The sequence below is a fragment of the Cupressus sempervirens genome, chromosome 11 (genome assembly GCF_028749045.1).
Source record: "Cupressus sempervirens isolate cs-2001-9-10 chromosome 11, ASM2874904v1, whole genome shotgun sequence".
Classification (NCBI taxonomy): domain Eukaryota; kingdom Viridiplantae; phylum Streptophyta; class Pinopsida; order Cupressales; family Cupressaceae; genus Cupressus; species Cupressus sempervirens.
This window is the reverse complement of record NC_143128.1, coordinates 784,405,522-784,430,172: the sequence shown is the minus strand read 5'-3', so window position 1 is coordinate 784,430,172 and position 24,651 is coordinate 784,405,522.

The window sequence follows — 24,651 nt, the reverse complement described above, 5'->3', positions numbered from 1 at the left end:
ACCTTCACAATAAGGTTATGGTAAAATGAACAAGTTGAGAAGAGCTTTTCCTCCCTTGCCTTCCATCTTCAAAAACTTCACTCTAAAACTAGAGATTGGGTAACAACCAAAACTTCTCGAAAAAGCCTCAAAATAAGATCAAAAATCAACCACCTAAAAAGGGCAATAACTTCCCCCACTTGCCTAAAGATCTAGAGGTTTCTAACTCAACTAAACCTAAGCCTAACCTCAAGGTGGGGTTAAGGTCATTCAACCCATGGTGAAATCATTCAATTTTTGCATTACGAAAAAAATAGACTTTTTGAGTGACCATAAAAGTCAACAAAAGGGGCTAAGGAGGTGAAAAATGTCTCCCAACCCATACCCACACACCTTGGGTACTTAGATTTCATGATTTTAGGCTTTTAGGATAAATTTGAGAGTAATCAAAAGCTAGGAATATTTTAGGATTTACTAACAACCTTCAAAATGTAGATTAGTCACTAATCATGATTAGGGTAATTAACCTTGATTAATCACTGATTAGCAAAAATGTCACTAACCTAGTCTGAATTAGATCTTTAGGTTACTCGATTAACCCTAACTATCATGCTAGAATGCATCCACAATTTACAAGTGTCAAGTGACACTATAATTTACACTGTTACGAAACATTAATATTTACTGACTATGGAATGATACATTCCTTCAAACTACAACACAAATAAAATATGAACAATAAGGTTAGCATCTTTCATCAGATTTAGCCCTAGTTTCCATAATTGGTATAAAGGGTTTAGTTTTGTTTCTCTTTTAGATTCCTAACTAATAAATATCCTACACACTCATTGCACACATCAGTAGCTCAAAAAAATCACATACATATATATTCAAAACTTATCTGGATGGTTACATAAATCAAAACATGAATCTTTCATATAATTTACTGTTTAATTCATTTCTACTCTCATTTAATCATCAACATCCACATAATCAATATAACATAACTTATTTCTTAATTCAAATTAAGCAGAAGTACAATCATCATTAGGCATCCATATACCTAAACATCATAACATCACCAATAGGGCATATGGTACCATCTGAATTGCATATAACTTAATCATCGAGGTATCAAAATCAACATCCTCATTATTAGGTGAAAACACTTAGTACCATCATTAGTAAAAAATGATTTTTAAACAGTCGAGGTGATGTAGTAGTTCTTGAATCACTAAGTATCTAAAACATGAATGAATCAGATAATCTTAGTTTCTTTTAGGACATTCACAACATAACACATTACTTCATTTCTAAGTCAATCTCCTATAACAATTTTAACAGAGGATTCATATTTGATAAGTACATACGAGGAGATTTGATAAGTACATACGAGGAGGGTCCTTACAAGTAGGAATTGGTTGAGTCTTGGTTGAGTACCCCCATGAAAGGCGATGTGACACCTACATAAAATTGTTAGCATAAATGTTGATGATATTCCAATGTGGGAGTACCCTAGCATAACTAGAGCATTGGAGAGATTCACAACATGATTGTGTTTTGCTTGCATGACTATGTTTATCATTGATGTCAACATGTTGTAAAGATTGGAAAAGTAGCAAAAAGGGATTGATGTTAAATGGATAGAGGATTGAATATGATGTTATGCACACTTGACCTAATATTCTACATAGTGTCTACTCGGTATAGTTGTGTGCACATGCAAAAATTCAAAGACTAATGAGAGTCATGCAAGATTTACAAAAGACAATTTGTTGTAACAACACCTAAGAAGTGGTTTCTAATGTTCAGATTATATCTTCTAATAGGGATAGAATTTGGATAAGTAAAGTTAGATAGAGGAAGAAGACAAGCTATTGATAATGTCATTGAGTGTGTGAAGTATACAATTAATTGTGTGAGAAGTTGTAATTATTGTGAGCTAAAAGTATTATATAATTATGAAGAAAATTGTTGGAAATAAAGAGTGTAACTAAGAGGGGAGGGGTGAATTAGTTACCACAAAAATAATTCCCTATCTCTACATGTCATATCAAACTTTCCATAGATAATGCAATATTGTCTAGCTCAATTAAAACTGGAATATTATTGTCAGTCGGTTAACAAAGTAATCTTATGGATATTAATTTGTTTTAACCTTTAGTAACTTAGTTTTGGAAACATAAAGCGTAAATTAAATAGCATGAACACAAATGACACCAAGATTTAATGTGGAAACCCAATTTGGGAAAACTGCCATGCAACTAGTTACCATATTTTTCACTCTTTTGAAGTGAGCCTTGTTAGGAGCCAACCCTATTAAAGGTTACAAAACATATTGTTAAGTATGACCTTGTTAGAGGATTTAGATTTCCCTATTAGGATTGGACTAGTTAGAGGTTTTCAAACACTTCAATCTTGAAATATCACCTTGTTAAAGGATTTACAATATGATTATTAAGTCAACTCTATTAAGAAATTTCTTCACTACTACAATGGTTAGAAGGTAACAATAATTTGACCTAATTTAAGAATAAAATATCTTTACAGGTTCATATATTTTTTTTGGTTTGACCTCTGAATTCTTATTGATTAGATGTTCTTTGTAGCTAATATCTTCCACACTTTCCTACTCTATATTTTCCTTCACTCACATATTCATCATTTTCATGTATTTCACTTTTTCTCTTATTTTTTCATTTTTTCCTCACTATTTGACCTTTCATATATATCATAAGCTTTGAAAGGTTGGCTTAAATACCCTTTCAAATAATCATTAAAAATCCAAATAGTTGGCCTCAATCAGTTAATTATTAGATAATTGTATTATAGTATCACTCGGCTAATATTAGGATTGAATGCTCATGTAATACTAGAACTCCTTTGATAACTAACAATTCGGTTAATAGTGCAAGAAGGATACCCTTCATTAACCAAATTCTTGGTTAACATTAAATGCTCTTCTTTACTTAACTGCTTGGTCAATACTAATATTTTTGTAATATCAAATGGCAACATAGAATTGAAGAACTATTTCCAATAGAGACATATTATAGTATGTTATATTAATAAGGTCCTATTGTAATTATAATTGGGAAAGCCTCAAGGTTGACTCAATTAATTGTTTTGAGGACATGGTATAAAGGAAACTTATTTTCCTTGTGATGTAGTGTGTAGAAAGATTTGTGGATTGTGAAAGTAATATGCAAACTAAGTAAATGTGAGTAAGTAATTAGAGGGATTATTGTGATGTGAGTTTGTAGATCTAGTATTAAGATCTAATAAGTGTTTGGTGTGGAAGAGGATAGAGCAAGTGTTGAGCTTTTGAGATTAGTTATATTTCTATTATTTTGAAAGTGATGATGTAGAGGCCAGTTGGATAATGAGTTATAGGTCTTTCCCCTAAATTTGTTTGGATAGTGGATCCTTTTACCTTCTACAACTCCTAACAAGGTTGGAATCTCCACATAGGGATTAAAAGCCTCCTAAAAGGGACCAATATGTACTAAATGTATTTCATTAGCTCCTAACAATGTCCATCCTCTTACAAGGAACTTATATATTAGTACATCATTTTGTGGGCACCATCCCCACTAGGGTTTTCCCCTTGATCAAGGGTTACCCTAGTTAAAATATCCAGTGTTAATGTGTATGTGTATCTTCTTATGGTTTATATTTTTATTGATCACATGTTTAAGATTTTATAAGGTTGATAAAAGTTGTATTGATCTAAAAATTGATTCACCCCTGCCCCCCTCTTAGTTATTGTTAGGATCAACAATGAACATAAATAAAAATTACATGAAAATATAACCAATATCAAAAAACAATAAATCACACAAAAGAGAACACAAGACACAAAGATTTAATGCAGTATACCCAATCCCTAAGCTACATCAACAAACAACAAGTCCAATATTATTATCATCTAGTTATTACAATTTTTAATTCGTTATAGCTCAATATTAGTACAAGAAGCTACAATATCATCATACATTATGAAATCCATAACCCTAAGCTATTTTATACAAGCTTTTTCCACATACAAAATTAGGGCTAGAATAAGTCATCTAGTAGAAAAAATAATAGTCAATGCCTTTAAAATAGTCAATTCATTTTTTTCTTTAGGGTTGTTGCCCCCAAAAACCCTTCCAAGGGTATTGCCCCTCAAATGCACACTATACTATGATAGGGAGTGCATATGGAGCACTACCACAAGACCCCACAAGAGGAGCTAACCCTTGACCCTATCTTGAGGGTTCTACCCCCAAACCCCTATTGTAATAATATGGGGGAAATTGCATTGTATAAAGAGGTGAAATTAACCTCCAAGTCTAATTAGGCTCCATAACACAACAATCTCCTGCTTGGAATCTAATTAGACTCCACACCAATAACCTCTCACTTGGAGACTAGTCATAGAACCACCAAACTTGTAGCTCCCACTAGAATATCAAACCACCCTAGACTATGTTGTTCTTTTACTCTATTCATTCTAGAAGACCAACCAAAGATGAAGAGGAGTTTGGATTCTCCCTTGTCACAACCTTGGTAAACATATCTATTGGATTATCATCTGTATTTATCTTCTCCATCTTTAACTGTCTATCATCCAAAATTAACTAAATGAAATGGTACCACAACTATATGTGTTATGTCTTTAAATGTAGAGTAAAATTCTTTGCAAGATGAATGGGACTCTAGCTATCTAAAAACAAATAATTATCCCTCTATAGGTGCTCCAATTCTTACATGAAGAACTAAATCCATGTCATATCCTTGGTTACCTCTATAGAAGCAACATACTTTGAATCTGTAGTGGGTAATGCATTAACCTTCCACAACTAAGAAATCCAACTCTATTGTCCCACCAATAGTAACTCCACTTGGTATCAATATCCCCTACAAAATCTAAGTAGACATAGCCTTGTAAATCAATAGTAGAGCCCCCAAAATGTAAATACTTACTAGATGTTCCTGTCAAATATCTAAGAATCCATTTGATTGCATTCCAATGCTTAGTTCTAGGATTATTTATATACTTGCTAACAACTCCCATTGCATGTGCAATATCTAGCCTAATACATACCATAGCATTCATTAAACTTCCTATAGTTGAACCATAAGGTACCTTGGACATCTTAGCCCCCTCTTGTGGTGTCTTTGGACACATCTCCTTAGTCAATTTTAAATGACCAAGTAAAGGTGTGTAGATAGCTTTATCATTCTCCATAGAGAAATATAGAAACACCTTCTCAATATAATTAGCCTAAGATAAATTCAATTTTTTATCTTTTCTATCTCTACAAATCTTCATGCCAAGGATTTTTTTTGCTGCCCCCAAATCCTTCATAGAAAATGAATGTGCTAACTATCATTTTAGCCCCTTAATGTGATCCATGTTAGACCCAACTACAAGCATATCATTAACATATAGGCATAAATAATATAGTTGGCATCATCTAACTTCTTAAAATAATCACAATGGTCATAATGACATCAAGTATAACCATGTTCATTCATAAAACTATAAAATTTAAGATTCCATTTCGAGGTGCTTGCTTCAAGCCATATAAACTTTTCTTCAATCTTCTCACTAAATTCTCTTTACCTTTCACCTCAAATCCCTATGATTGTGTCATATATATATATATATATATATATATATATATATATATATCTTTGTCCAAATGACCATGAAGAAAGGTTGTTTTAATATCAAGATACTCCAAATACAAATATTTGGTAGCCATAATACTTACAATAGTGCAAATAGAAGTCATTTTAAAAATAGGCAAAAAAAATCTCATCAAAATAAATTCTCTTTTTTTGTGCAAATCCTTTTTAAAATAACCTAGATTTAAATATTTTCTCACCTTCATCCTCTTTTTTCAACCTATAAACTCATTTATTTTGTAAAGCTCATTTACCTATAGGTAACTTACATAACTCCCAAGTCTAATACTTTATCAAGGAGTCAAGTTTTACTCTCATTGTAGACTCCCATTGAATCTTTGTATCCACCTATACAACTTTATCACAACATTCAGGTTCACTAGCATCTGTTAATAAAATAGAATACAAAGACGGAGAAATTTTTGTTTAGAGGTCTACTTAGCCTTATTGACCATCTAATATTCACTAGAATGTGTATTATTTTTTTTTGAAATTGTTGTAGAGCTTGAAGGACTACTGGAACATCATCCTTTTGAGTATCATTCAATACTATGTAATAATTTTCTTTCTTCTCATGTTGTTGTAAATGGTTTTGGTACAATACTTTCTCATTGAATATGGTATCCCTGCTTCTTACATTTTTTTTATTTTGAAAATCCCATACCCTATAATTAAATTCATCAATTTCATATCCAACATATATATATATATATATATATATATATATTTAAATTAACTTCTATCTTAGTTCTATTTTGAGAATCTATATGTGCAAAAGCTTCACAACAAAATTTTTTGAGAAAAGAATAACTCACCTTATTAGCAGTCCATGCTTCCTCTAGAATACAACATCTTGAAGGAGTAGAGATACCTCTATTGATCAAATATACATCAGTATTGATAGCCTATTGATAGCCTCAACCCCAACATGCAACCTCATGCTCCTTGTACACACCATTCTTATCATGTTCATGCATTCAACCACTCTATTTTCATGTGGAGTCCTTGGAACACTTTTATGTCTTCAAATACCATAAGTGGAGAAATAATATTCAAATTCATAACTATAATACTCACCACCATTATTAGATCTAAGACATTTTTACCTTTTACTCATCTCATTTTCAACCAAGCATTTCCATTTCTTAAAAGTTATAAATACATCATATTTTTATCTTAGGAAATAAACCCAAAATTTTCTAGTTGCATCATCAATGAATATAACATAATGATGAGATCCAACAAGAGAAGATATCCAAGCTTTTCCCCATACATATATATGCACAAGCTCTAATTTCTCTTTTTTCTTTTCCTTCCCACTCTTCACAAAATTAACTCTCTTTTGTTTTCCATACACACAACTTTCACAAAAATCCATATTAACACATTTCAAACCTAGTAAATCTTTCTTTGGATAAATTAATTGCATACCTTTCTTACTCATGTGCCTAAGTCTATTGTGCCATAGCGTTGTTTCAGAATATACAATGACTATTTGTTCTCCTTGCTCAATTACAACAACTATTCTTGAAAATTCATTTTACTCTTAAATCATTAAAGCAGAAGAAATTGTATGACCTATACAAAGATATAAGGTGCTTACTTTCACACTTTTTTCTACTTCAAGGGAACCTTTTTAAACATTCTAATTTTTATAATTAAAAGTAATTATGCGACCCTCATCACCCAGTTTCCCTATTGCAGTTAAATTCCTACTCATCCTTGGAACATGTATTGCCTCTTTTACTAGCCAATTCTTCCCATTCTGCAACTTAGTCTTAATTTTTCTCTTTCCAACAATTTGACAGGGTTCATTATCCCCCAAATAAAAAAGCCCAAGATCCCCTTGGACATAATTTAGAAAATAGCCTTTTTGGGGAGTAGCATGAAATGATGCCCCTAAATCTCAAACACATCAATCATCAACACTTTCTAAAGAAAGAAGCAAAGCATCCTCTTCAGATTTATTACTTACCACATTTTCCCCCTTGTTCCCTTCTTATTTTTCTCCTTCATTATTCTTTCAAGTTCAATAATATTTCTTCTTGTGCCCTAGTCTTCCACAGTACCAACAATCTCTTGGTCATCTTGATTAAGACCATTTCCCCTTTGATTTTCCTCTTGATTTCCCATGATTTCTAGAATTGTTTCCTCTCTCAGTCATTCTATTTCTACTTTGTACATTCAAAAAAAATCTTTATGTATATCCACCCGATCTTTTTCGATGAGTTTTCTCCTCTGAATAACACCAATCACATCATCAAATTTTAGGGTATTAGACCCAGAAAAAGAATTTCTCATAGTCATGACCAAGTTATTCCAACTTTGAGGCAAACAACACAAAATCAAGAGAGCTTTGATTTCTTCATCAAAATTAACATTAATAGAAGATAACTTACAAGTAAGCATAATAAACTCATTTAAATGATCAGCAACAAATCCACCTTCTAACATATTCATATTAAATAAACACTTCATGATAAATACCTTGATTGAAGCAAAGGGATTTTCATAAAGTTTTGCTAAGGTTTGCATCAACTCTTATTTTATCTTAGCTTTCATAATATTAAATGTCACTAATTATGCCTAGCATAAAGGAATACTTTCAAGTATGTTTTGATCCATAATTTCCCAGTCCTCATCTATCATAGTGGTCAGTTTCTTTGTTTTTCCTTGTAATGGTCACCATAAATCATCTAATAAAGATAGTCCTCCATTTTTATCTTCCATAACTAAAAGTTATATCCATTAAACTTATCAACCTTCAAGTTACCCTCATCTATCATCACTCCCACTCAACCATGAAACCTGCGAATAGAGGATAGATTTGAAAAAATGATTATCCCTTGCTCTAATACCACTTGTTAGGATCAATTATAGATAGAAATAATAATTATATAAAAATATAACCAGTATTAGAAAATAATAGATCAAATAGAAGTGAACACAAGACATAAAGATTTAAGATGGTTCACCCAATCCTTGGGCTACATCCATGAACAACAAGTCCAATATTATTATTATCTACTAATTACAATCTGCAATCCCTTACAAATCAATACCACCACAAGACCTTACAATATCATCATACATTATGAAATACCTAAACTGAAGCTATTTGAGACAAGATTTTTTTTGCTTACAAAATTATGGCTAGAATAAGTTTTCTAATAGAAAAAATAATATCCAACATCTTTACAATAATCAATTCATTATTGGCCTTGAAGGCGCTACCCCTAAAAATCCCCATAGGGTCATTGGTCATAAACCCCACACTATACTACAATAAGGAGCACATCTTGGGTGCTTCCCTTTGACCTCATCTTTGGGGCACTACCCCCAAATCCCCATAGTAATAATCTAGGGGAAACTACATCGAATAAAGGTAGAAAATTAACTACTAAGTCTAATTAGGCTCCATAACACAATAGTTATCTTGTTGGACTTTACTTTTTAACAATTGGTATCAATGTATTAGGTCCTTGAAGGAAAAACTTAATAGTTTAAAGAGAGTAATTGTGGGTTATTTCAGAAATGAAAGTCCTAAGTTTGATGGAGTTTACTATGATAGCTAGAAAGAGAAGATGAAGACATGTTTGTTGTGCATGGGTCCAAGATATTGGTTGATTACAAAGAATGAGAAGACTATTGTGGAGGAATGAAAACTTAAAGAATATTCATAAGCTAAAAGATATTTTTTCATGTGTTAAATGCTTTCTAGTGAAACACTTTTATTAGATCTTCCTAATAATGAGTACAGTCAAGTAAAGTCTTTGGGATTATCTCATGAAATATGGAATGCTTTGGAATCTACCTTTGAAGGTGATAATCATGCTAAGAGGGTTAGATTAAAAAATTGGATATGTTTATTTCAAGAAGCTAAGATGATGGAAGATGAATATATAAGAATCTATATTGGGAGGATAACAAAAATTGTTGCAGGAATCAAGGTGTGTGAAGGAACTTAAAAAGAAGATGAGATCATATGGAAGATATTGAAAACCTTGATACCACAATTTAAGAAAAAATTGTAGATGATGGAGAAAATGATACCTTGTACAGAGAAATTGTCTAGAGATACTCTTCCTAGGAGATTAGAAGTAGTAGAAATAAGTTTGAAACTGTCTAGAGATTTTCCTACAGTGGAGGGTGTCTTTATCGAATTAAGTTTTTGGACATCCTTATCAAGGAGTGTAAGCCCTAGTGGAGACTATGCTACCAGTAGGAGATCAAGATCTAAAGAAGACATAAAGATTGAAGAAGGAATTTCTCTACTTGTGATTAGAGATCCATGAATTTGGTCACTATGCTTCTAAGTTTCCTAAGATAGAAAAGAAGTATAAGAATACTTTCAAATATAGAAGGCCTTGAGAATGTTTGTATGTAAATAATGATGATGTATCGAATGAAAGAATTCAAAGTGAAAGTGATGATGAGCTAGGAATTTTTTTCTATAAAAGAAGAAAGTCTTGAAAAATAAGTTAGAGAAGAAAAAACCCTAGTGTCAAAAGTTGAGAAAAAAGTTTATTGGATCATAGATAGTGTTTTTTTACATCATATGAATGGTGATATGAATAAAAATTTTGAGTTCAATAGTTATAATGAAGGAATTGTTAGAGATCTTGACAATGCAACTTTTCATATAAAGAGAATAGGTTATATTACTCTTGATGGTAAAACTAATACATATGATGTTTATTTTATTGATGGACTAAAACATAATATTCTAAGTGTTAGAGAGTTGGTTGTAAAGGGATATCAATTACAATTCTCAAAGAGGACATGTATCATCAAAGATAAGAATGGTAAGATGATTGGAACTAGCACAAGATCCAGAGGTAATATTTTTTAGTTGAATCCTATAGAGATGACATGTTTGGTTGCTAAAGTTGATAATAGTTTATTGTGGCATAGAAGGTTTTGTCATACAAAATTTGATAATATTGTGAGAGAAAGTATTACATTTTCTGTTAGGGATTTACCTAAAATTGTAGAGCCTACTAATATTTTATGCAAGAAATGTGGTATGGCTAAGCAAAAGAAAATATACTTTTCTAGCAAGAAGTTTTCTATAATAGAAAAGTTGGATTTTGTTCAGGCATATCTGAGTGGTCCTAGAAAGATAAGAGGATTCTGTGGTGAAAGGTACTTCATGATTATTGTTGATGACTTTACTTGGATGATGTGGGTAGCATTCCTTAGAGAAAGTTCTGAAGCACTTGAAAAGTTTAAGTTCTTTAAGAAAAGAGTTGAGAATGAGTCTAGATTAAGGATTAAGTGTTTATGATCCGATAGAGGTGGATAATTTACTTCAAATGATTTTAATATATTTGTTGAAGTAACTAGGATTAAAATAAATCTATTAGCCCCTAAGACACCTGAGTAGAATGGTATAGCTGAGAGAAGAAATAGGTTAGTAATAAAAGCTAAAAGAGCCATGATATTTATGAATGATTTATTAAAAACATTCTGGAGAGAAGTGATGGGCCTCTAAAATACCATTGTTTTTAGATCTTTTTATCTTATTCTTAAACAATTATCTCATAGAAACAATCATGACTTTATAATTTTAAGCAAATGAACTTATTTTTTCATGTATATGCTCTACATATGATGAGACGTTAAGTAGAAGTATGAATAGTTCAAATATGCTATAATTACTTGAATCTATGGACAAAATGGTATAAGTGATGTTTCATGCTGATAAATGTTCATTTATGTTATGGGTAATTTTCCTTCTATAGTTATAGGATTTGCAAGAGATGTAATTTGAACTTACACCATTTCTAATATTGATGTTAAAATAAATATATGCATGTGGAAGTGGTGTGCATATTGAGTGCTTTCCAAATACTTGCCACAGATATTCAAGAATCACTGGATTGTTGAATCATTATGAGTGGACCAAGTCATTATATGCTTTCTATTGGAGTAGCGCATGAATATAGCTTTTGAAACCTACTATATTCTTGTAGGATTTATTCTTGGTTAATGGTGATTCTATTTCAAACTTCATGAGTCTGTAAATGATCCTCATTAATGGAGTGATTGTAGAGTTAAGGATTAGTTATAGTTTCCTTTTAAATAACGTATGTTGTTACTTTAAGGGTAGTTTTTGTAAAAGAAGAAGATGGGTATTTTTTCATAGTAGTCAAGTGTAATTTCTTCATAGTGAATGAATAGAATGAGTAGTTCAATTCTATTATTTTTTTCTTGTTTGTCTTTTTTGTTCACTCGTCCAAGAGGGCTCACTTGGTGAGTGATTTCATTTCCTTGTTTGTTTTCTTGCAAGTTAGTTCATGTTGCTCCTATAGTAATTAATGATAATATTAATGAATTATTCTTGTAGCATAGGTGAATGGATAGATTTACTATTGTAGAATTACTTTCAAGCTTTAAGTGGAGTTATTGGTTTAATTGCTAGCATAGAATTCCTTCAACATTTTCTTTTCATTAGTTGTAATGACTTGAAGGAGAATTAGAGCATAGACTTTGTAGTCATCCTCTCAAGCTTATGCTCCTAGGTTGACAAATTAAATGAAGTTAGTATACTATTTTAAGTAAACACATTATGTTTTTTGACCATGAAATCATTGTGCAAGGATGTCCAATCCTTTGTTATTAAAGTAATAAGTTGGCCATCCATTTTTGGTGGCATTTCCAAGGAGGTGTCAATCTAGTTCAATGTTGAAGTCATTATGTTTGTTTAAATTTTGCATTATTTTGCATACATCAAAGAAGAGACCTCCTTGGGAGATTTCTTACCTGTAATTTTTAGGAAGAAATTTTTAATCCTAAGCTTAAAGAACCTCACAATGAGAATGAAAAAGAAGAACCTTTTGAAAATCCATTCACTGCTGCTCAAGAATGAATACCCTCATTCTCCAATGAATCCTTGCATTTGAATGATCTCTTTGCTAAACCTGAATACCAAGGTAATCCACCTGCCCTTGTTCTCTATAAACAACTACTACCAATTCCTCCTCCCAAAATGGCTCAGCCTCAAACTACATTTCCTTTTTTCATCAATAAGGTAATCAAAACTTAAAGAACATACCTTCTATTTTACTTCCAAAGTTCTATGGCCTAATTATTGAAGACTCTAAAACCTTCCTCTTTGAGTTGATATCCTTTGCAAAAGTTATGACTATACAACTAATTCTCACAAGCTAAAGTTATTTCCATCCACCTTAAGAGAAGCCACTCTAAGATGGTTCATGGGGCTAGGTGCCAATGATATAGTAGATTGGCCTACAATGAGAAATTTGTTTCTAACAAAGTATAAAGAATATTGTAGGGTCAAGATTTGAAAGGGGATGACATTTTTAAAATGTCCCAAAAAGATGATGAAACCTTGGAAGACTATGTTTCATGATTCATGTTCAACCTATAATGTAATACACAACATCAAATAAATGAAGAATCAAAGAAACATGTTTGCTAAGAGGTATAAATGATGTGAGTATTGAAGCTCTAGATTTGATGGCAAGAGGAGATAACACTCAAAAAAATTGGACTAATATACAAAGTATATGTTTGAATTATTCCAAAGCCACTATGAAGAACGATAGGGGCCTTAAAGATCTACCACATAGGTCCAATGGCAATTTAGGCATATTATAGATGAAACTATCTAGTTTACTATCAGATTTCAAACAAGACATCATTAATGATGTAGCCACTCAATTGGATACCATGTAATCTAGAAGGAAGAAGGATGAAGTTGATGCTTTGTTAGCTGAATTCTGTCCACATTGTAGGGAAAATAAAAGGTACTATAGATGTAAGTTTTTTGTGATCCTTGAGACATAACCAATGCAAACTGAGTTTAAAGCCATTGATGAAAATGAAGAAGTTCACAATGTTACTCCATAAAGACAATGGGCTCAAAGATAAGGTATGCCACAAGATCTTCTTCAAGGTTATAATAGTAATAATTAATAGAAAAATATGACTTTTAGTGGAAATAATAATTGGAAACAACCTTAGCAAGGTTGGTAGAAACCTCGACAAGGTTGGCATAAACCTCAAAATTGGAATACCTAACCTAATTTAACAAGATCTAATGCCCCCACCTTAGCAGTAGGCTTTAATGCCTCCTCCTATAGCCACTAATGCTCCTCCCAAGTTGGCTCAACTACCAATTCAGCCTAATCCCAATCCCAATAATACCAAATAGCCAACTCAATAGTAAAGCTATGTTATTTCCTTTAATTGATATCCACTTAAGGTTAGGTGCTACTCTTCCTCCACCCTAAAAGCATATAATAAATGAAGTTGAGGATTCCTTGACTGAACAAGCAGATGTGTCGAATCCATAGACCTCTCCTATAGCCAAAGAACCCCCATTTCCTCATAGGATAATGGAACAAGGTAGGCCTGCAAAAAATTTCATAGTAATTTATTTGCTCAATCAGTTCAAGCAAATGATAGTCCAAATACCATTATTTGATGCTATCAAGAAATTCCCTATTATACTAAAACTATCAAGGAAGCATGTATCAGACAACTAGGAAGAAATAAATAGGATCCAAAAACTATTCATGTATAAGGATAATTATCTGATTTGATATTGGAAAAATTAACTGTACCTAAATATTCTGACCCTAGGATTCCTATGGTTATTGTCACCATTCATGAGATGCAAGTCTAAAATGCTTTAGTTGACTTAAGTGTATCTATAAATGTTATGAAAAAGGAGGCATTATCTCAATTGCATATCATTAGTCTCTAATAAACATCAACCATACTTCATCTTGTTGATAGTTCTACTATCAAACCGGATGGGATGATAGAAGATATCATAGTCACCTTGAATTATTTGGAGTACCCTATAGACTTTAATGTCCTTTCCCTAAAGACTAACATGGGAGGCTATCCTTCAATTTTAGGATGACCATGGTTGGCCACTAAAGATGCCTATATAGCTTGCTAGTCTAGTAAAATGACAATATCCAATGGTATCCATTCTAAGAACCTGACCCTATACTCACCTACTCAACTACTATTGTTAGATGACCAAGTAATCTAGATAGACTTGGGTGATGAAGATCCTGACGTAAATTCCATCCATCAGCTAATGATAATAGATCGGGAGTCATTTTTAGCCTCTCAAGAACAAGATGGGATCATTTCATCCATTATCATGAATGAACATGGAGTAGAAGCTCAAATATGTCCTTAGGTGAAATGTATCCTAGAAACCATATTACCACCCTTGAAAACACCTCAAAATTCAAAAGCATCCCAATTCCTTCACTCCTTATTACCTCATGAGATGGATTCTTCTCATTTTTCCTAGTTATTTATGATAGATAAGATTATTAAGTTGAAAGTTGGTCTAGAAAAAGAGCTAAATATAAGCAATGCCTTATCACCTTGCCATTAGAAAATTATGTTGCAATTACTATAGGAAAATCAAAAAGAGTTTTCTTCAGACTAAATGGAAATTAAAGGACTAGACCCTATGTTTTGTACTCACAATATTTACATATGTCTTGATTTTAAACCTATCTAACAGCCTCAAAGGAGATTTAACCCTATCTTAAAGGATATAGTTAAAAATGAATTGCAAAAATTATTGAGTGATAGTTTTATCTACCCCATCTTTAATAGCCAATGGGTTTCACCCCTATTTATTGTACCAAATAAGGGAGGAAAATGGAGAGTTTGTGTAAATTATAGGGAGCTCAATTCAACCACTAAGAAAGACCACTTTTCCTTACCATTTATAGGCCAAGTTCTTAACAACCTCGCTAGCAAGAAATATTTCTCTTTTCTAGATAGTTTTAGTGGTTACAATCAGATACAAATAGCTCCAAAGGATCAAGAAAAAACAACTTTCACATGCCCATGGGGTACCTTTTCCTACTCAATCTTACCCTCTAGCCTATGTAATACCCTAGCCAGCTTCCAATGAGCTATCATAAGTATCTTTTTAGATATATTTGCTAACTATGTGGAGATCTACATGGATGATTTTATTGTTTATGTGACTAATTTTGGAGAAGCAAAAGACAACTTAGAGATAGTGCTTAAGAGATGCCAAGACTATAACCTTTCCCTAAATAGTGAAAAAAAAATTATGATGATGGAAGAAGGAGTAATGCTAGGTCATTTCATTTCATCCAAGGGCATCCAAGTAGATCCTACAAAGATTGAACTCATTAGTACCTTTCCTAAACTAGAGAAGTAGAAGGATGTCTGAAGTTTCCTAGGACACGTTGGACATTATAGATGATTCATCAACAATTTTAGTCAACTTGCAGCACTCCCTTATAATCTATTAAAAAAGGATTTCAAGTTTTTTTAGGATTCTACACATGCTACATCTTTCTTCCAGCTTGTCATGTCCCCTTTTCAAATAATAATTAAAAAAAAATTCTTTGCTAAGATAGGCAGACCCAAGAAAGTGAAGTTTCAGAAAAAAGAAGGTTAATCTTTGGAAACTGTTGGACTAATAAATGAAATTATTATTAAAATATGTTTCATTAACCTCTCTTGGATGTGAGTTACAGTTATGGCCCCTTTTAAGGGGTTTGGAGGCATTTTGGGGGGGAGGAGAACTTGATTTTTGCTCATTCTTTGTTATTCTTCAGAGGCTACCAAACCTGTGGAGAAGGAGACCCAAGAATAGGAGTTTGCAAGTTTCCAAGAAGGCTAAGGATGGGAGTTTTAAGTCATTCCATGTGCATGCTCATACAGAGTTTTCCTTTGTGCTGAACAGTGTAGATTTGTGGGTTTTTGGGTGTGTTTTTTGCATGAGTTTGGTGTTTTCAGTTGAGCATTTCATATCAGTTTTGGTTGCTGCTGTATTTCAGACTTTAAGCTGTTAAAATAGAGCTAAATATATTTATTGGGACGTGATTAAACTTTTGAGATAGTTTATTAGTGTTGTGTGGCATTTCTGGGCATTTTTGTGTTAATTTCGGGAGCCCGATGAGCATAGTTTTTGTCCTACATTTGAGAATTGTTGTGTAAAGGTTATAAGGATCTGGAAATGTCATTTTGTAGGCTGTTATTCTGCTGAAATTTCTGTAAAAATTTCCACTTTCAGATTTATTAATAATTGGTGAAGCTGTGAAGCTTTTGGCACAATTTCTGGCATACCCGATTTGGGGTTTCTTGAGAAATTTGGAAGATCTTTGTGATATTAGTTGTTTGATCTTAAAGATCTAATTAAAGTTTGGAAATATCATGTAAAATCAGAAAAGGGACATTTCATAGCTTAAAGAAGTCCTCACCATAGCACCATTTTTAAGAGGACCTAATTGGGGAATACCTTTCCACATCCATATAGATTCCTTAGACTATGCTATAGGTGTGGTGTTAGGCCAAAAGGTGGTCCTAGATGAACATATTATTTATTTCATCAGTAAAAATTTGAAAGGTGCAAAATTTAACTACACAGGTATTGAAAAAGAGTTACTTGCAGTTATTTATGCATTGAATAAATTCAAGCACTACATTATTGTATATGAAATATTTGTTCATACTAATCATTCTGATATAAAATATCTAATAAATAAGCCTACATTATTAGTAAGATTAGCTTTTTGGTTATTACTTATGAAAGAATTTGATATCACCATAGTCAATAAACCTAGCAAGGGTAATGTGGTAGCTAACTTTCTCTCTTGGTTGCATGTTCTCAATTATCCTATAGTCATTGATGATAGTTTTTTAGATGAACACCTTTTCCTATTATCAGCACAAAATCCATGGTATGTAGATATTGCAAATTACCTCACCATAGGAAAGATGTTATCTCATTTCTTTGCAAAAGAAACAAAGTTACTCTCTAAAAATGGTTTTAATTATTCTTGGATTGTTGGATTTATGTTTTATATTGGCCCTAATCAAGTCATGCATTAGTGCATTAGACAAGATGAAACATATTCAATATGCTAAGAGCATACCATGATGAACCTTGTGGAGGTCATTTTATAGCCAAAAGGATAGCCTCTAAAATATTGACAACTAGGTACTATTTGCCAACTTTACACAAGGATGCAACCAGATACACAAAGAAATGTGATAAGTGTTAATGAATGGGAAGACCCACTAAATCTGATGAAGTTCCCCTATAGCCTCAAGTAATTGTTCCACCCTTTGATAAATGGGGGAGGGACTTTGTAGGCTCTATCGAACCCTCTTCACAAGGTAAATCCTATATCTTAGTTTGCATTGATTATGTAACTAAATGGGTAGAGGCCAAACCCATGAAACACCCAAGGGATAATAATGTTGCAAAGTTCTTGTATGAATCCATTTTACATGGTTTGGAGTTTCTAGTGAGTTTACATCTGATGAAGGAGCTCAATCTACATCCAACTTGATAGTTGCCTCATGGAAGAATACACTATTCAGCATGGCAAATCATCATCTTACCATCTGCAAGCTAATGGCCAAGTCAAATTTACTAATAGAGAATTGGAAGCTATTCTCATTAAAATAGTAGCACTTCGTAGGAAGTATTTGGCCACACACCTTCATGGGAATCTACTATAATTTTTACTTCTTTGGAGCTCATTTTAGTCCTTTTCAAATCTAACATAGGTTTTACACCTTTTGCACTCACTTATGAGAGGTTTGTTGTCATGTCTGTAGAGTTTGAATATAAAACCTTAAGGACCTCTTTGGAGCTTAGTATGGAACTCACTATTGCACAACAAGACTAAATCCTAAGTTTAAATGGTCTTGATGAATGGTGCAAATTTTCTTCAAACAACACTAAACTCATCCAACATCAATGGAAACTATGACATGATAATTTTATCAAAGAAAAAAAAAATTTCATAAGGGATTGAGCACTTATTTAATATTCCAAGTATCAACACAATCTAGAAAAGTTTCAAACTTGCTAGTTAGGACCATATGAAATTGTTGTTGTATTTGCAAATGGAGCGGTCTAGCTGTCCACTATTGATCCTATTCGATTAAAGTTACTTGTCAATGGGCATCACCTCAAGTTCTACAACAAACCATTAAGTTGTGAGGAGTTCCTATAGCAATTTTAGTATAACAAAGATATCCTTGTTCCTCCAATCTATTTCTTCTACCTTGACTGCTACCAAATCTTGAATTGTTTCAAGCTTTTCATAATAAATACTTTCTTCTTGAAAGTACTTTCTTTGTCTTTCATTTCATCTCACCTTCTCTCTTTTTTATCCTTCCACCCCATTCCATCACTTTATGATTTCTGATGATCTTTTTTAGAACTCTTTCTTGCAGCACCTACCAAGTATGTACCACATACTTTTACATATAACTTATTTTACTTACTCTTTATTTAGAAATTTGTGTTGTTTAAATTTATTTCTCTTGCATTTCCTATCCTGGTGGGACCCATGCCTAAACTTAGTTAGGGGGGATATTCATTTCTTTAATTTCAAATTGCATCTGAACTTTAAAAGCTATTGTCTTATGTAATGTTTGTCATCAAACATTGATGAGCTATCCTTATATGATTGTGTCACTAAGGGAGTTAAGGACATTAAAGTTGAGCTTAACCTTTAATGATATTTGGCAATGTGTTTGGGGTGATAGACCTGTACACAAGTGAAAATTATGAGATTAAATGTAAGGAATGATATCATGAGATTGTATGTACTAAAAACCTTTATGAAGCACAAAATGACAGTATGTCATTTCCTCTATTTGGTGCCATAATATTACAAATTTTGTTAACTCACCATTGTTGAACTCTAGAAAACACCATGATCTTATCAAAAAAAAAAATTCAAAAATAATGGGTGGAGGTCTTGAGAGGTATAAACCAATTGATCACATACTTTTGTTGGGTGATGTAGCCAATTGTGAAATATTCCAAAGATGGGGATGCTTAGATTACTACCTCAGTCTTAAGGGATTTGACGAAGAGGTTACCCTTCAATTTTTGAGCACCCTAATGGGATGGTTTTGCATTGTTAAGGGCCATAGAATTGAATTTATAGAAGAATTGGTCGCCGAAGTCACTAGGTTACCTTAGGAAGGAGAAATTGAGCAAAATATTTTTTCCTATGAATGGCTAGGGCATTGTTAAGTGTGCATTCTAAGCCTTCATTAGATATTGATAAGAAGCAAGGTACCTCTAGACTATCATTTATGTTGGAGTTTATCTAACCAATAGTATTCATCATTCAATACTTCACTCGTGAAGGTCATTACGAATACCTACATGCCCTACATTTCAAGATTCTAGCTTATCTATGGCATGATTATCATCAGGTAAACATTCCTAATTTCCTATTTAACATTGTCAAGAAGCAAGCTTATTTTATACAATCAAGAAAGGATCAATCTATGTCATTCCTAGAGGTCAAGGAGTTGGATGAAGGGAAAATACATCTACTATTTTTTTTAAGGTCATTCATAGAACTAAAAATATTCCTAAAGCATCTTCCTCTAGTTTTAGACCACCTAAGAAGAGAATATATAAAGCTTATGTTTATATCTCTAGTAAAAAGAAACAAAATCATAGGGAAGCTATTGTTCACTTGTTTAGAATAACTGAGAGGAAGGGTGTATTAGTTTTTCAAGGTCAAAATATACAAATAAGACTTTTCTATTAACTTAGTGAACCCATAAAACATTCATATCTGTGCATACATCCATGCAATCACTAAAACTTGTAGGTTACTATTAAATCAACTTGCAAAAATGTAAACATGAAACATAAAAGATTCACCAACACACTTGACACAATGATTTAACATGGAAACCCAATTTTGAAAAAACCACCAAAAACATACTACTCCTTTTCACTCTTCTAAAGTGATGCCCTATGAAAGGCCAACCCTGTTAAAGGTTACAACACACACTATTAAATGTAACCCCGTTAAGGAATTTCAATCACCCTGTTAGAAGTGAGCCTTGTTAGAGGACTTTAGGACATTCATTTGGAATACCACCCAGTTAAAGGATTTTCGAATGACTATTAGGTCAACCTTAATCCAAAGGATTTACCCTAGATTGATACAATTGTTAGAGATTAAAAATAGAGCTTTGATCTTATACAACTTATAACTTCTCTTGCAGATTATAGATCACTATTTAGTCCTCAATTCTGCAAAGCTTCCATACTTTGTAGTTCTGATAGCTTGTTCACCCTTCAAGCATATATCTTCTTAAGCCTTCTTTCTTAGCACACCAATACAATCAAATTTTAGGTCACTTGATGAAGCAGAGTCCTTGACTTCCTATCTTCCTTCTTTTTTATGTTCTTTCCTTGTCTTCTCTGAACCTCTCTCCTTATTTGCCTCATGACTAGACATTCCTATAAATAGAAAATTAAGATACTTTTCCATTTTCCATCATCAACTTTAGGGTTTGGAGGGATTAGGTAGGATACAATGTATCAACCTCATATTCCATCTTTCTTCTAGATGCTTCTCCTAGAATCCATTTGAATTCACCTAGAAATGGTTTACAACAATTTCTATGCCACTAGCTCATCAACATTATCTTTCTTCTGGTTCACAAGTTTTAAGAAAATAAACTTGTTGGCTTAGATTTGGAAAATCTTTGATCTTTAACATAATGCAGCAGCTTGACATTATCAACCTTCTAATGCTCACCACATACTTTGTTGCTTGACATCAAGTGTGTAATCATTTGGCATTAACTAAAGTTTACCGATGCTCAGGACATACTGCATTACTTGGCATCAATTATGAAATCACTTGGCATTAACTATTTTAATCAGCACACACTAGAATTTTCTTTTACTTGACTCCAACTAATTTTTTGCTTGGCTTGCACTAACTTTTCTCAGCACCTACTAACAACTTGGTCAAGCTTAGTAGATAGTCTTGGTGTAAATTGTTCTTCTAAAGTTTCTAAGTGTAACCAACCTTTGTAACCTCAAGTAGATTATCAATACATCATGTCATCATTGTCTTAACTGATCCTTGTACTTCATTACATAATCATAACTCAACCTTTCCTCTAGGTGCTATTGTTACATCTTATTGATAAAATCCTCTTCATTACTCAACTAGGTGATAGTACTTGAATCTAATAAGCAATTGTCTTACTAGAAAATAGCAGGTTTGACATCAGTGAAAAAACAATGATTGAAACCCATAGTCTACTTCAACAATCTCCCTCTTTCAGTAATCTCTTTTATAATGATCTTTTCAATTAGATCTCAACAATCTCCCTCTTTGGCATTGATGGCAAACCAAACTGATCAAGAAAGTCATCTAAATGGTAAAACACTTTGCTTAACCAATCTAACTAGGTTAAAATAGTAAAACAATACCAAAAAATAAAACTTGTATCAACATTTCTCAAAATTTCTCCCTCTATCAGCAACTTCCATCTTCTAATTAGATTACAAAATTCTTTCTTATGACTCCCTCTAAGTTTCTTTCTTGTAAGTCCCTCTTACTAGGTAGATTAAGTGTTCTCCTCTTTTGTCCCTCTTCATTATTCTATATCTTCCTCTGATATACTTTCTCCTTTCTGATCACTATAATTTCTCTTGTAACTCCCTCTAATAATGATTACTTTAATGCTCTTTCTCCCTTAGATAATGATCAGTTTAATGCTCTTTCTCCCTCTTTGAAAATAATGCCAAAGACATATAATCTCTTTATCTTAACATGTAGATATAGGTTTTGTTAGTTTCTATAGATTCTCCCTCTATCACCTTGCTTGTGGCTATTTTAGAGTTTCAACATTTTGATTACTTCAAGCAACTCCTAAAGTAAGATCCTCTACATCAATTTGTGGCATTTGGCAATTAGCTTGTTTGATGCGAGGCACTCCTCTTGTTACTTAGATAGCCTTTGATAGGGGTAACACCACTATTTTACCTCTTACATATTCATGAGCATTCGTAGGTAATGGTTGTGAAGATATTAGCAATTTTATCTTTTGTGTTAACATATTCTATCTTCACCTATTTATCTTGAACTAGCTCTCTCAAGTAATGATACTTGATTGCAATGTTCTTTATCTTAGTGTGCATTACTAGATTCTTTGATATATTGATAGCACTTGTGTTGTCACAATAAAGTATCATTGGTTCTATTATTTCTTCCTTCATTCCTTTGAGTAGTTTCTTGATCTATACAATGTTTATGTAGCTTATAGCAGCAACAACATATTTAGCTTCAGTAGTAGACTGTGAAGTAAAACTTTGTTTCTTACAGGTCCATGTAACTAGTCTCTTGCCTAAGAAAAGTGCTCCTCCAGTAGTTCTCTTTCTATCATCTATGTTGCTAGCCTAGCCAACATTAGTTTAGGCTCTCAAATCAAACTTTTTATTTTTCTTGTAGTATAGACAAAATTCTTTTGTTCCTTTCACGTATCTCATTATTCTTTTCACAACTATTAAATGATTCTCCCTGGGATTTGTAAAGACTCTTGCAACTATCCCTACAAAAAATGCAATATCAAGTCGGTTATGTTCAACATATTGCAACTTACCAATCATGGACATGTACACTGTTTGATTCACTTCAACAGAATCATCATTCTTTGATTGTTTGTTTACTATCACCATAGGTGTACTTACCAATTTTGAATCCTCCTATCCAAATTTTTTTAATATTTCCTTGATATACTTTGACTGAGTGATGTATATACCATATTTTAGCTAATATACTTGCCATCCCACAATAAATTTCATCACTCCAAACATTGACATTTCAAATCCATCCTTCATCTAATTTGTAAAATCCTTACATAAAGTATCTTGACCTCCAAATATTATATCATCAACAAAAATTTTAAATAATAGAATACCTTTACCTTTTTCAATCTTTATGTATAAATTACTATTATAATCAGTTCTTTCAAATCCAATCTTCACAAGATACTTATGAAGTCTCTCATACCATGCTTTTGGTGCTTGTTTCAAACCATATAGAGCTTTTTGCTATCTACATACCATATTATTATTGTTAACATCAACAAATCCTTCTAGTTGTTCTACGTAAACTTCTTCTTCTAGTAGGCCATTAAGAAATGCAGATTTCACATCTATCTGATAGACTTTGAATCCTTTGTATGCAACATAAGCAAGTAGAGTTCTTACTCCTTTCAATTTGGCAATAGGGGTAAATGTCTCTCCATATTCAATTCCTTCCTCTTGTGCATATCCTTTGCAAACTATTCTTGCTTTGTTTCTTGTGATTTCACCATTTTCATCTAGCTTATTTCTAAATACCCACTTGGTGCCAATCACATTTTTGTCTTCTAGTCTAGGAACTAGACTCCATGTTTTTTTCTTCTCTATTTGTTCAATCTCCTCTTACATGGCTTTTCACTAGTCAACATCTTCTAATGCACCTTTCACTATCTTGGGTTCCTTCTTGCTCAACAAACATGATTCACTTCTCAATCTATTTTCTATCGTTGTCCTAGCATCTTTTTTTCTAATGATTTTATTAGTAGGATGATGTCTTTTGACATATTTGGACAATCTTGGCTCAACTCTTGTTTCTTCATTTTGTCTTTTACCATCAAAGTCACTATGTATATCTATGTCAAGTATTTCAACATCTCTTTCATGTGTACTATTCCTAGAATTAGAATGTGCAACTCCTTCATTTGGTAACTTGGCATCTGAATGCAACTTGGTTCTTGAATTCAACTTGGCATTCAAAGGATGTGACTTGGCAATCAATGAAACTTGATGTTGGTTTCTAGCTTAATTTGAAGTATATTATTTAGCAAGCATTCCTTCATAAAAGTATACAAATGATTTGTATTCTTCTAGCTTTTTCATATGTTCATCATCATGTACTTCTTTATATTCATCAAAATTCACAATTGTTATTTCCACAATTTTGTTAGTGTTAGTATTCAAACACTTGTACGCTTTACTTCTTGTGGAGTAGCCAAGGAATATACCTTCTTCACCTTTTGCATCAAGTTTTCCATCTCTAACATCTTTAAGAATGTAACATTTACTCCCAAATACCTTAAAGTATTTTACATTGGGTGAGTATCCTTACCATAGTTCAAAATGTGTTGAATGAGTAC